The sequence below is a fragment of the Ascaphus truei genome, chromosome 4 (assembly GCF_040206685.1).
Source record: "Ascaphus truei isolate aAscTru1 chromosome 4, aAscTru1.hap1, whole genome shotgun sequence".
In the NCBI taxonomy this organism is placed as follows: Eukaryota; Metazoa; Chordata; class Amphibia; order Anura; family Ascaphidae; genus Ascaphus; species Ascaphus truei.
In genome coordinates, this window is record NC_134486.1 from 1,767,654 (window position 1) to 1,780,771 (window position 13,118).

At 46.2% G+C, this 13,118-nt stretch overlaps 1 protein-coding gene and 1 long non-coding RNA gene across 10 annotated transcripts in view; one reads left to right on the top strand and one right to left on the bottom strand.

Annotated features, from left to right (window-relative positions):
• Window positions 1–13,118, bottom strand: part of LOC142492497 (uncharacterized) — a 229,331-nt gene that overhangs the window by 121,698 nt on the left and 94,515 nt on the right. The window lies entirely within an intron of this gene.
• Window positions 411–12,433, top strand: LOC142492515 (uncharacterized). The gene is made up of 3 exons (XR_012800831.1): window positions 411–648; window positions 2,398–2,454; window positions 11,373–12,433. It is a non-coding gene; the product is annotated as an uncharacterized LOC142492515 (long non-coding RNA).

The window sequence follows — 13,118 nt, forward strand, 5'->3', positions numbered from 1 at the left end:
TGTGTGTGTGTAGGGGAGGACAGTGTGTGTGGAGGGGAGAGGGGGGACAGTGTGTGTGTGGGTGAGGGGGACAGTGTGTGTGTGGGTGAGGGGGACAGTGTGTGTGGGGGGGTGACAGTGTGTGAGGGAGGGGGGACAGTGTGTGAGGGAGGGGGGACAGTGTGACTCCCAGGCAACGCCGGGTCTCTCAGCTAGTCCTTCATAAAATAAATAAAAAAGGTGTCATTGATAAACTGTACAGAATCAGTTCATCAGAATCATTTGAAACCCCTCCCACCCCGAAATAAATATTAGAGTATGCCACCTAATACAGAACACTACCATTGGCCGCTAGGAATGAGTGACGAGTGTGCGCACGTCTTGTAGTGTGCTGAGTGAGCAGGGATTAAAATCACTCATTTAATAAACCCATGTCGAGAGAAAAAAAAGGGATGCCTCTTTCTTTTTTTCAGACTGGAAATTCGGATTGAATGTGAAGTCCTTCTCGCTAAATCCCCAAGAAGGGGGGAAGGTGCAACTACTCTAATGCTGCGATGCGCATGCGTGTCAAACCAGGCAAAGTAATTACTCATATATAACATACAAGAGGAAATGATAGGTCCCACAGGACAAGACCTACAGAAACTCCAAGCTGGGGCACTCGTGAAGGTGGGTACAAAATAATTCCTTTATTCATTAAACAATGGACGGGGAAGTTAATGACAGACAAAGATAAAAACACTAAAAAACATTTAATGGACCTTCTCTAATGCACATAATAAACCTGATTGTTCCAAAAATGTAAATATATGTTAATGTAATAATGACATATGTGTATATGTAGTCTAGCCACAATAGAGCTAAACTAACTATCAAATTATCAAAGGCAGGCCACACGGCTATCCCGGTGCTGGGAAAGGGAGCAGATAGCAGAACACTCTCACACCCAACTAAAAGGCACCGCTGGCTTTGGGGTAAAGAACTGCAGTGAAAGTAGGGCAATCAGGGTATAATGCAAACAGATGGCTGCATGCTATACAAAGATATGTCCTTCATGGGACTGCAGCAATAATGAAAGTGGAGCATATAACGGATACACCATATCATTTCCTAACAGTATCACATCACTATTCCCAGAGCATACTCTATAAGTATCAACTAACAATACAACGATGCAGCTAAAAGTAAGCAGAGGGTTTGTTGAAATGCAGCATTGTGTGATATTAACTTCCAAAGTGGTGTCTAATTGCTACCAAGTGGAAACACAGTCTTCTTGCTAAAATTGGTGCAAATGGCTGAGCCAGATGTCCTAAAGAGTAACAATGATATATAATATATCAATTCCCAGAAGGTACTCTTACAATTATAATCTGAGATTCCAGAAATACCTGTGGTGCCTGGACAGAATGGCCGGACAAGGTATCTCTTAGCACCCACATTCAATGAGGAAACTGTCCTGCTAGAGAAAAATTACATCTTCTGAGGTCAAAGAAGATGTTTAACCAGTTGCTACCTGGTCTGAGGGTACTGGATTGAAAACATGACATATAAAAGGCTAGACACAGAGTTTTACCATTGCACGATTGCATATCAAGGTGCTGGTAAAACAATGGGCTGAGATGCACTGCAGTACTGCATAAGTTACCGCTGTGATCACTATCACTGCTTGATGATGTTGCCCAAAGTAGATCCATAGTCACTGCGGTTCGCCATGCTGTGCCAAAAAGAAGTGTCCAATATGAAGCCGGGTGCCGAGGGGGGGGTGCCTGAATACAATGGTCTATGTCAGGAGACGATCGTGGAAGACGCCCACCGCTGCGTTTCGCCAGAAGTGGCGTGTCAGGGGCGTGTCAGCTGATTCCTCCTATACTGATTTAAGTAGTGAGTGGATGACATCACTCGGTGGAGGGGAAAGCGTGTGTCTATGGTGTGAGAGAATACATAGAGAAAGCAAGTAATTAGTATCAGAGATCGTCCTGTAACACATGGGATTGCAACAACACTAATAAATAAAGAAGAAAAAAAGCAAACTATATACACTATGCATGAAAAGGATTAGAGATAATTACATCTAATAAAGAATTAAATTAACACATGGAGGGGAAAGAAAACCTTTCAATCAGATTTCACAGAAGCAAGCTAGAGTACGCCTAAAAAACAGTTTAAAAAATAATGAGCAGCTACAGAGCAGATATCTGAAGGAAAGAACCAACCACAAAGTATCAAAAGAATACCACACAAAGTATTGTTACTCTAAAACAGACATCAAAGGAAGGATGCATACAGTAACTCATATCCTCATTAAGTCCTTTGGGAAAAACCATATCCAAATTTAAAATCCATGTGCATTCATGGCGTAATAGCGGAGTTTCGATGTTACTCCCCCTATTACCCAATGACACCTTTTCCAACCCCCAGGCCTGAAGACCCCTTGTGGATCCTGCATGCTGAGAATGAAAATGTCCTGCCACGCTGGTGAGTTTTTTTGCCCTGGATAAACCCCAACCGGCATTACGAATATTCCCAGCGTGTTCTAGAACCCGCACCTTTAATTCCCGTGAGGTCACCCCAACATAAAGAAGGTGACAGGGGCAGGATAAAGGCATAGATCAGTCCCCTAGAGTTACAATTGAAAATATCCATTACTGCGCAGTTTTTTGTGCCACTGCTGTTAGAAAAGATTTTTTTCTTGGAAATAAATCCACAGCATTGCACTTTCCACCATGAAATGTGCCTGTAATGGGATTTTAATAATGGAATTTTGCTGGAAGTGAATATGAACTAGTTGGTCTCTCAGGTTAGATGCCCTGCGAGCAGTCATCAGGACTCTCAGTCCGATGGCATGTAACCGGCTCTGGTCTTCCTATAAAAAACCCCAGTGCCGCTGAATGACAGTTCTTAGTTCCTCCCAGTGTTTATGGAAAGTGGAAATAAACCGAGCTGGTGCAGGTGTACCAGTGCCGATTGGCCTCACTTTGGGGATAGGAAGTTGCTCACGGTCTTGGTGCCTAACCTTATGCCAAGTTTTCTTAAAGGACCTATGGCTATATCCTCTCTCCAAGAATAATCCTAGCAGTTCTCTAGCTCTGCTGGAAAACAAAGTGGGGCTAGAACAATTGCGTTTGAGGAGATATAGCTGTCCAACCGGTATCCCCCTCTTCATGGGCACCGGGGGTTGCTATCAAAATGTGGCAGGTTATTAGTGGCTGTGCTCTTCCTGTACACATCTGTCTCCATTTTTAGATCTATAGTGATACTGATGTAGAGGTCCAAAAAAGATACCTGAGCATCAGAGATGTTGTGTGTCGGGTGAATATTAAGGTCATTCCTGTTTAATACCCCTATGAATCCGATACATTTGGCGACGCCCCCCTCCCACAGGAAGAGGACGTCATCTATGTACCGGATCCAGAGGGGCATATGACGATTGTGGCAGGTCATTTAGTCAGAAAAAAAACCTCTCTCCCACCAGCCCAAAAGAGGTTGGCATACGATGGGGCACATTTTGCTCCCCGTCGCTGTCCCCTTGATTTGTAAATAATATTTTGACTTAAACAAAAAATAATTATGGGTTAAGATGGAGAGGAAGAGAATGACCATGTCACATGTACCTTTAGTGTCTGCATTCTACATGTTCAAAAAATATTCTGTAGCTGCAATACCATCCCCATGAGCTATGTTAGAGTATAGGGACTCCACGTCACGTCACCAAGAGGTTCCGCTTAGATACCACAATATCTTGAATTCTTAACACATCTGTAGTATCCCTAACAAATGAAGGAAGATATTCTGGAAGCAAAGGTCACGTGTAAGATGATTTAGCACAGATAGTGTCAACTCGGCCCTCTTTTCCAAGCACGACAAGGTCTGTTTCTTTTCTTTACTTTATTTGTAGAAAGCAGGTAAAAACAGTCACTTGTCTAGAAGTATAGGTCTTGGGATAAAGTCTCTCTGTGTGTGATTGGTAGTAAAGGTAGGTGAAAAGATAATCCAACAGTACCAGTACAGGGGTTACAGCAAGGTACTCACTCGTCCAGAGGTATGGTGGAAAGGAAGTCCCAATGTATGCTGGGAGGCAAGATAGCCTGGGGACAGACCATCTGTGGGCAGAGCAGAGGGGGAGAAAGCAGACTAGCCCATTTGAGAGAAAGGCTGGGGCTGCTATGGCAACTCACAGAATGTCTGAGGGAACTACAACATGTAGCAATAATGTTGCATGTTACACAGGCACAGTATGTGTGTGCAAATTCCATGCAGCTGGGAATAAGATCTGACAGGCAGAAGCTGCAAAGGAGAGAGGGGGGTGAGTCAGAAATGTAGTTCTTGTGCCATGACACTCCCCGTCTGGTATCTGTAGATACCACTATATAACAGACTATGTGGAACATATGTGCAATGCATAACAAAGATAACATCACATTCTCAAACGATGCAAGAGTCCATGTCCACATAGCGATGTGACACCGGCCGGTATCACTGGTATCAAGGTCCCTTGGTCAAGGTTCTTTGGCAAAGGATGCAGGGTGGATGCACAGCTCCAGGTTTGCTGGTTGCACCACAATGTCTTTGTGTAAAGGTCTCTGGCACTGTTTCCTTTTAGCCTTGTGAGAGAACAGTCTTTTTGACTCTGTAGTTTTACCCACAGAATGCATCCCCTTGTAGGTATGCCAGTCGTGGTAGCCTGTTGCTCTATCACCTGGCGTTTGGCAGAAGGAGATGGCTTTTGGCTCCTTGCGGAAGCGGAACAACACTCCTGGGAGACTGGTTGTCGAATCTAGTCCAGTAAAGAGGGCGTCGTTCAGTGAGACTCCCTGAAGCTGAGTGCTGGGGCTGAACACTACCCGGATTTGATCGGGTACCTGAAGGTGGCAGGCCCCAGATGATTGGAGGTACCAGCATTCTTCACCTTCCTCCATTAGAGGTGCTGGCTTTGCGTGGCCGGTAAGGAATATCTTCTGGATGAAGGCCACAAAGTTGTTTTTGGTCTCTGGTTCCCTTTGTAGGTCGCAGAGGTGCGAAGTGAACCTAGAGATGGCATGTTCTCCATTGTTTGGGAAGCGCCTTCTTGGTAAACGGAATGGTAGCGGGTTCACCCAACTGCCTAGTCCGTCTTTAGAGAGCTCTTTGACTGTTAACCTCGGGAATCCTCTATCTTCCCTCGATGGTGTTTGTTTGCCGTCCCTTGTTTGGAACGCTGTGCACCGTAGGTCATCGGTGCATTTCTTTTGCACGAGAACATCTCCACGTAGTTTGGTGAAACGCCTTTGTGTCTCTTTGTTGACTGCCATCGGGAGGTTATTGTCTCCCTGGACGTAACGAAGAACAGTCTCTTTTGTCCTAGTAAATCCCTTTATGAAATGTCTCTGTGGCTGTCTCTTTTTAGACGTGTGAGAGGACAGTCTTTTTGACACTGTGGCTTCACCTGTGGGCGCAATCTTTTGCGGCTATGCCAGCCGTGGCAGCTGGTTGCTTTGTCACTTGATACTCTGTGGAGAGGAACAACTGTACATCTTAGTCGTGCCATTGCTCGCGAGAGGACTGTTTGATCGTTTATTGCCTTTTGGGCGATCCCTTTGTCGGTCACCTTTGGGAGGTTACTTTCTTCCCTCGGTGGAATCGACTCATCGTAATTAGCTGTCTGGACTGCTGAGCATCCCAAACCATTGTCACATCCCCCCGATGCGAGGATGTTTTTGTTGATCTCAGGGGTATGACCTTGTTTTTCTCTTCACTTGGCCCTTCGGTCACTTGGAGATGGCCAGGACATGGTTTAGAGAGAGATGTGTCCACATTCTGTCACCACCGTTCTGCGGGCGTCAACATAGTCTTGCCCGTGCTCTTGGTGCACGCGTTGCCTACTATCACCCATCCTAGGTCAAGTCTTTGGGCGTATGGCGCGTTGTGGGGTCCGTTATGCTGTTTACGGACTTTATGTACCCTCATGCTGTCCCTGCCGAGCAGCAGCAAGATCTTGGCGCCTTGTTCTATCGGCCGGATGTGGTTGGCTATTCCTTTGAGGTTGGGGTAATGGCAGGCCACGTCTGGTGTGGGAATCTCGTCCCTGTTTGTGGCCATGTGGTTGCACTCGATGATTGTGGGAAGAGCTATCTTCACTCTGTTATCCACTGAACATATGATGTAACCGCTTGCTCTTCTCCCTGTTGACTCAGTTGACCCTGCACAGGTTCTGAGGGTGTAGGGTGAGGCATTGTCTTGTATGTTGAACAAGTTGAAGAACTCCGTCTTCGCCAATGATCGGTTGCTCTGGTCGTCGAGGATTGCATACATCCGAATAGCCTTCTCAGGTTGACCCTGGGGGTGCACTGCGACAAGGCATATTTTGGAGCAGGACATTTTGTCACCACCTTTTCCGCATACCTCAGTGCGCTGAGATGTGACGGATGTTGGCTCTCCTTCCTCCCCGCCATGCTCCGCTACGGAGGATGGGTTGTTGAGTTGGTGGGGTGTCGAGACGCCTCTGGGGGTAACGATGTCACGTGCTTGTCACTTTCGCACACCGTACATTTGATTTCTTCTTTACAGTCTTTGAATAAATGAGTTGTGGAAGCACAACATTTGAAACAAGCTCCCCATTCCCTGAGTAAGTTCTTTCGCTCCTCTATGGGTTTCATTCTGAATCCGATACACTCATTAAGTGGATGCGGCCTTCTGTGTATAGGGCATTCTTTGTTAAGGTCCCTTGGTTTCTTGTCTCCGGCGACCGACTGATCGGGAGTAGTTTGGGTCGTGGGAGGCACGTCCGTCCTGCGGACCGAGATGGGTTTTTGAGTGTTACCGTATCTCGCCACGGGTCTCTCATTCCTCAGGCTGCTTGCACTGTGTGTGGTTTGCGCACCTAAGATGAAACTGGGATCGTTCCTTGTCCTTGCCGCTTCGCGGATGAAGCTCACGAAGAATGAGAATGGGGGGTAGACGACTTGCTTCTCCCTTTTGTATTTGGAACCTTGTGAGATCCATTTTTCTTGGAGGTTGAAGGGTAGCTTCTCCAGGATGGGTCTCACTCCACGAGCTGAGTCTAGGGCGTTGAGACCTATTAAGGAATGGTCTTTCCTTGCGAAGTCCAGTTCTTGCAGCAGGTCTCCGAGCTCTCGCAACTTCCAGTAGTCTTTAGTTGTGATCTTGGGGAAGCTGTCGACTCTTTTGAAGAGCGAATCCTCGACTGCTTCGGGGCTGCCGTAGGACTCTTCTAGCCTTTCCCACACTAGGTCAAGACCTACTTGGGGTTGGTGCGCGTTCGCCGCCCGAAGTCTCTTCGCGTGCTCCCTGGATTCGTTCCCCAGGAACTTGAATAGCAGGTTGAGCTCTTCCCTTGCTGAGAAGTCCAAGCTGTGGATTGCGTCTTTGAATGTGAACTTCCACATCCAGTAGTTCTCAGGGCGGTCGTCGAAGCTGATGAGCCCTGCTTGCACCAGGTCACGCTGGATCATGTACTTGGCTATGTCTTTCAGGCCTGAGACATCGGCGTGTTTGTCCCGTTCTGAGGTAGTTGCTGGGAGGGTCCGTGAGGTCGCCTCTTCCTTGGCGTGGACGCGTGATGGCTGCTGGCCAGTGTGAGGGGCTGTTCTCTCCCATGTGGGTGTACCTGGATTGCGAGCCTGTTTTAGTGCATCTGTGTGCGCGCTGGCGTGTGGATCACTGTTGCGGCTGTGGCTATCCCAGGCAGCATGTACCATTGAAGGAACAGCATCTTCTCCTCGTGGGCCTAGCAAGTCTTCGTTGTCTGTGGAGTCACTCCATCCGTGTTGAGATAGTGCGCTGGTGTTTACACTGAAGAGGCTCCTTACGTAGTCTTCAGTGCGCTGGGCTGGATCCACTGAGGCTTTTCACCTGCACGGTTGCTCCCCGCCGGCCTGTTGCGTGGCTGCTTCTAGGACTTCAGCTTGGGCTATGGCGGCAGCGGCTTCCTTCTCTTGATCAAGTGCCTCTAGTTCCGCATCAAATTCGGCTTTCCTACGCGTAGCGGCATTAGCGGCAGCAGTGGCGGCGGGTGTCTGTTCCTCCTCTTCTATGCGCACTCTTCCTGTTCTTATGGCTGCCTCTCTGCGACTATATTCGGCTCTGGCACGTGCGGCCTCTGCGGTGGCTCGCGCCTTGGTAGCGTTAGCGCTTGCGCTGGACGCGTTAGATTGCGCTGATCTTGCTGACCTTGATGAGTGCCTGGATGTGTTTGAGCGCTGCGATGCGGTCTCCAGGAGGAGCTCTTTTCTCTCGCTTTGGGCGTCTGCTATGGCGGTTCGCACGCAGCTGTCACGTGTCAAGTCAATATTGTGCTGTAAGTCCCTTTCTTGCAGGCTTTTACCGGTGTTAGCCCTGGCCAGGTAAGTGACGTATGCCTCTGACAGCCCTTGGTAGCATAAGTGGTCTATCTTTAATTGAGTTATTGCCTGCTCGAGCTGTTGTACAGAATTGCCAGCGCCGGCGACATTGCGTATTCCAAGTATGGTAGTGTTCCAGGCCAACTCTAATTTAGCGCGGTGCGCTTCAATGTCAGTCTCATATTTTTCGCGGGCCTTTTGTGTCAGTGTGACTGTCCGTTTGGGCCTTGCCTCTGCCTGTGCCTGTTGCAGTTGCGCAGCGGTCTCTGTGTCTGAGTGATCGCTCTCCTGCGTGATGTCTGGAGAGGCTTTGAGTTCTGCCATGCTGTAGGTGTGTGTAGGCCTTTAGCCAGTGCGTGTGGCATGCGGTCTGTTACCTGTGTCAGCGATGGGCGACTGTCTCAGATGATGCCGAGCGGTGTCCTGCAGCGTTTAGCGTGGGGGTAGCTGTAGTCACAGGTGTCCGGTGGCTCTGACCCGTGTCTTGGCGGATGTCCGGTGGCGTGGCCCTTGATGGCACTAGCCGTGGGGACGTGCGCAGGGGTAGGTGAGATGGTGGCTCCTCACTATGGGGTCGTGCAGAGGGTGAACTCAGACAGAGAAAGGCAGTTAGGTTTTGTGTAAGAAGCACTGTTTTTCTGCAAAGCTGCTGTGCAGTGAAAGCTGCTGCTTGTCTGTTAAGGCTGCAGGCTGTGTGCAGTTTGAGCTACTTGGTGCTTTTTTTTGTCTGCAGAGACTGCTCTGTTTTATCATGGAGTCTGGAGTAGCAGCTCCTGTAAGTGTCTGTAAGGCACACAATATCTTTTCACTATTCTGGAAGCCAGAGGTCATGTGTAAGATGATTTAGCTCATAGTGTCAACTCGGCCCTCTTTCCAAGCACGACAAGGTCTGTTTCTTTTCTTTACTTTATTTGTAGAAAGCAGGTAAAAACAGTGACTTGTGTAGAGGTATAGGTGTTGGGATAAAGTCTCTCTGTGTGTGATTGGTAGTAAAGGTAGGTGAAAAGATAATCCTACAGTACCAGTACAGGAGTTACAGCAAGGTACTTACTCGTCCAGAGGTATGGTGGAAAGGAAGTCCCAATGTATGCTGGGAGGCAAGATAGCCTGGGGACAGACCATCTGTGGGCAGAGCAGAGGGGGAGAAAGCAGACTAGCCCATTTGGGAGAAAGGCTGGGGCTGCTAAGGCAACTCACAAAATGTCTGAGGGAACTACAACATGTAGCAATAATGTTGCATGTTACACAGGCACAGTATGTGTGTGCAAATTCCATGCAGCTGGGAATAAGATCTGACAGGCAGAAGCTGCAAAGGAGAGAGGGGGGTGAGTCAGAAATGTAGTTCTTGTTCCATGACAGAAGACTTACTACATGAGGTTGGAGATAGGCATCGATGAAGGTGCAGATGTTCTCACACACTCCCCCGATGCCCGACACTATAGGTCGACCTGGTGGGCAAAGTAGATTTTTGTGCACTTTAAGTAAAAAGAATATCGTTGGGATCCGAGGGTGTGCCACCCTCAAATACTTGCTTCTTTGATACTCATGGTGCCATTCCCCACAGCAGTAGAAATCAGATCTTTAAAGTTCTTAGTTGGATCAAGAAAGATTATATTATAATTGGATGGATTCAGGAGATGACAATTAGCTTCAGTGATATACATTTCAGTTGGCTAAATGACCATGTTTCCCCCTTTATCGGTGGTTTAAAAAAGCCTGTCACGGGAGACCAAGCTTTTAACACCTTAATTACCAGGATCATTTCATTGAGCAAAACGAGTGATGAAATCAATTGTAATTTATTCACTTAAATTGGCAGACACACAATATTACTCAATATACAGAAGAAAGACACACTGACTTTGGAAACTCGGACACAAAACTAATCTTTCCTAGTTGCAAAACAAACAGCCACATAATCCAGGCAACTTTTCCTTCAAGTCGCCTCTTTCTGCTGGAGTCTTGTATCTGGACACTTAGCCTATGAGAAATTAAGACGACTTACTTAGAGCTTGGAATTCTGGGAATTTCTTACAAGATGGAACTTAGATGGAACCACATCAGACAGAGTTCTGGGATGGGGCTAGCTGTCTTATACCCTGTAGGAGAGGCAGTCCCACAGCTTGCCCTCCAACCAGTGGCATTGGAATTTTATCCCTGGTTGGCAACACCTGGGCTCTCTGGCTTCAGAACAGTGAGAGAGCATGTGCCCAAACAACCATCTTTCCTCATTCACTATTCAACCCCCCCCCCGCCCCCCACTGGCTCCATGCCACTAAGTATGGGCTAGGTTACAGGGACCCTTTGAATTGAGGATATCGTTGCTTCATTTAGCCTTTCCTGCTAACAAAAAAGGGATCACACCTCTAGCACAAATGTCCCTTTGATCTTGTAGCCATAAGCCCACCTCTGAGTCTTTGCAGGACAGCAGATCCTGTCTGATTTAATGCATAAAGTTTAAACATATTTGAAAACACTGCTGCTTAAAAATATACTCATACATTCTGCTGCTAAAATGTGTTAGTTTTTTGATGTATGAAATGGAGTGTATCCTAAATGGTTCTCCTTACACTGGTCTTCATTTCTTACACACAGCAACTGGATCTTTTTTTTTCCCCCTAACATATTTATTTGGCAAAAACAGTCAAACAACATAACAAAGTATAAGCATTGCCTAAGATAAAATGTTTCCTTTTTTTCCCCCCTTAAGAGTAGGGCATCGCCGGGAGCAGCGAGGCCTCTAGACCACTTGGTGGACCCGACTGAGTAAGGGAAGGGAGAGGGAACAGGTGGGGGGGGGGGGAGGAGAGATAGGGCGTTAGCTCGACTTTATATCTTTTGCACACGGATGTCTCGGAAGGGGGGGGGAGGGTATAGGGACGAGATTCCCACACCAGACGTGGCACGCCATCATCCACACCTCAGAGGAATAGCCAACTACATCACACCGGTAGAACAAGGCACCAAGATCTTGCTGCTGCTCAGTAGGGACATCCTGAGTGTCCAAGGTCCACAAACAGTGCAACGAACCCCATAACTGTTCTTTGTCATGTTCAGGAAAGAAACAACCTCCTGAGGGCAGTTAACAAAGAGACACAAAGGCGTATCACCAAAATATGTGGAGACGTTCTCGAGCAAGAGAAATGCACCGTTTACCTAGGGTGTACTGTGTTCCAGACAACAAGGGACGACGACAAGCAAACACCATCAATGGAAGATGGAGAATTCCTGATATCAATGGATAAGGAGCTCTTCAAGGATGGATCAGGCGGTTGGGTGACCCGCTACCATTACGTTCACCAAGAAGGCGGCTCCCAAAACAACAAAGAACATGCCATCTGTAAGGTTAAAAACTGTATCTGTCAGCTCTGTTCTTTTCAGGGACTGAACAGGTTAAAATAAATATGTGTCAAGCTTTTTTCTCTCAAAGACCAAATGGTAAAAGTATTTCAGCTTTGGACCAGCTGTCCCAGGATATCTATTACATAAGAAATAAGATTATAAGAAACAAGACCACTAGTCTTGTTTCTGACCCCATTAGTAGTTATTGACCTTTTATCCCTATTTCCACCAATTTAGGCCAGATGGTATATGTCATTTTAGATGTATGATCTATACATGGGAACTCAGTTTGTAACAGATGTATGAAATTGACACACGATGTATTGTCCTTGTCTTGGGTATAAAAGAACTACCGTGACCACATATTAAACAGAGGAAAGAACTCAACCACCTTGTGTGTATTGAATCTTTGCTTCTCCGAGCTCGTAACTATCATATCTTAGACCAGAAGCATATAGCAGCTGCGTGATGAATCTCCCCGGGTCGAGTAAAAGAAGGTACCTGCTCTAAGGTCTGGTCAGGTAGATGGACCTAACAAATGGTGTCAGAAAAAAGTGGGATTTGCACAGAAAAAAGGTGAGAAAAACGTATTTAATTGTTTCTCACAATTTCTCTGCGAATCTAAAGAACCTAAATTTTATAGGGCAGAAGAATCGATGGTTTGAGTCCCTGATTTATATAACAAAGGGTTGGAGTCCCTATTGTTTAATTGAAATGGGCTGTACTATATAAGGTGTCTCAGATATGATGGTAATTTAGGATAAGATAATACTTGTTTAGGTTCAGATGATATTAAGAATGATAAGACTAACCTTATTGTATGCTTAAGATAAAATTCCTTTATAAGTTGTTTATGGGAATATAGGTATATGAAGAAATGTAGTGTAGGATGAGTTAAAATAACCCTTATGGATGAATGCAGTGTGGCATAGGTGCCTCAATTAACACTCAAGCACAGCAACAAAGCTGGGAAGATAAAAGATTTTTTGTTTTTTGTCTGTCTCCCTCTCAAGTTGCCTGCATGTATAAGCTGCTTTAGCCCCCACCTTTTTTTTTCCCTCTCCAGTGATTTGTTACACAGGAAAGGCACAGGAATGTTGTAGACAGATAGAGAAGAAAAAGAAAAAAAGAGAGAGACAAGAATTAGAAAGTTGAAATAATAAGAATTTTGTTTTATAGGACAAGTTACAGAGATGGTTTTCTTTTTGTTGAAATGTTGTTAGCAAGTCAGCAGCAGAGCTCTTAGGAGAGAGAAAGACAGACAAATATAATTTTTCCAATCTAATTTTAAGACATGCAAACCCAAATTATTTGTGCCACATTAACCAAGTATGAGTGTATATTAAGTTGAATTAATAATATTTTTCCGTCTGGATTGAAAAGTTCAGGGAGTCTTATGTATTACAAATTGAGTGTAAATACAAGAGTATAACAGGTATAGGTTTCTTTTTCCCTTAGAAT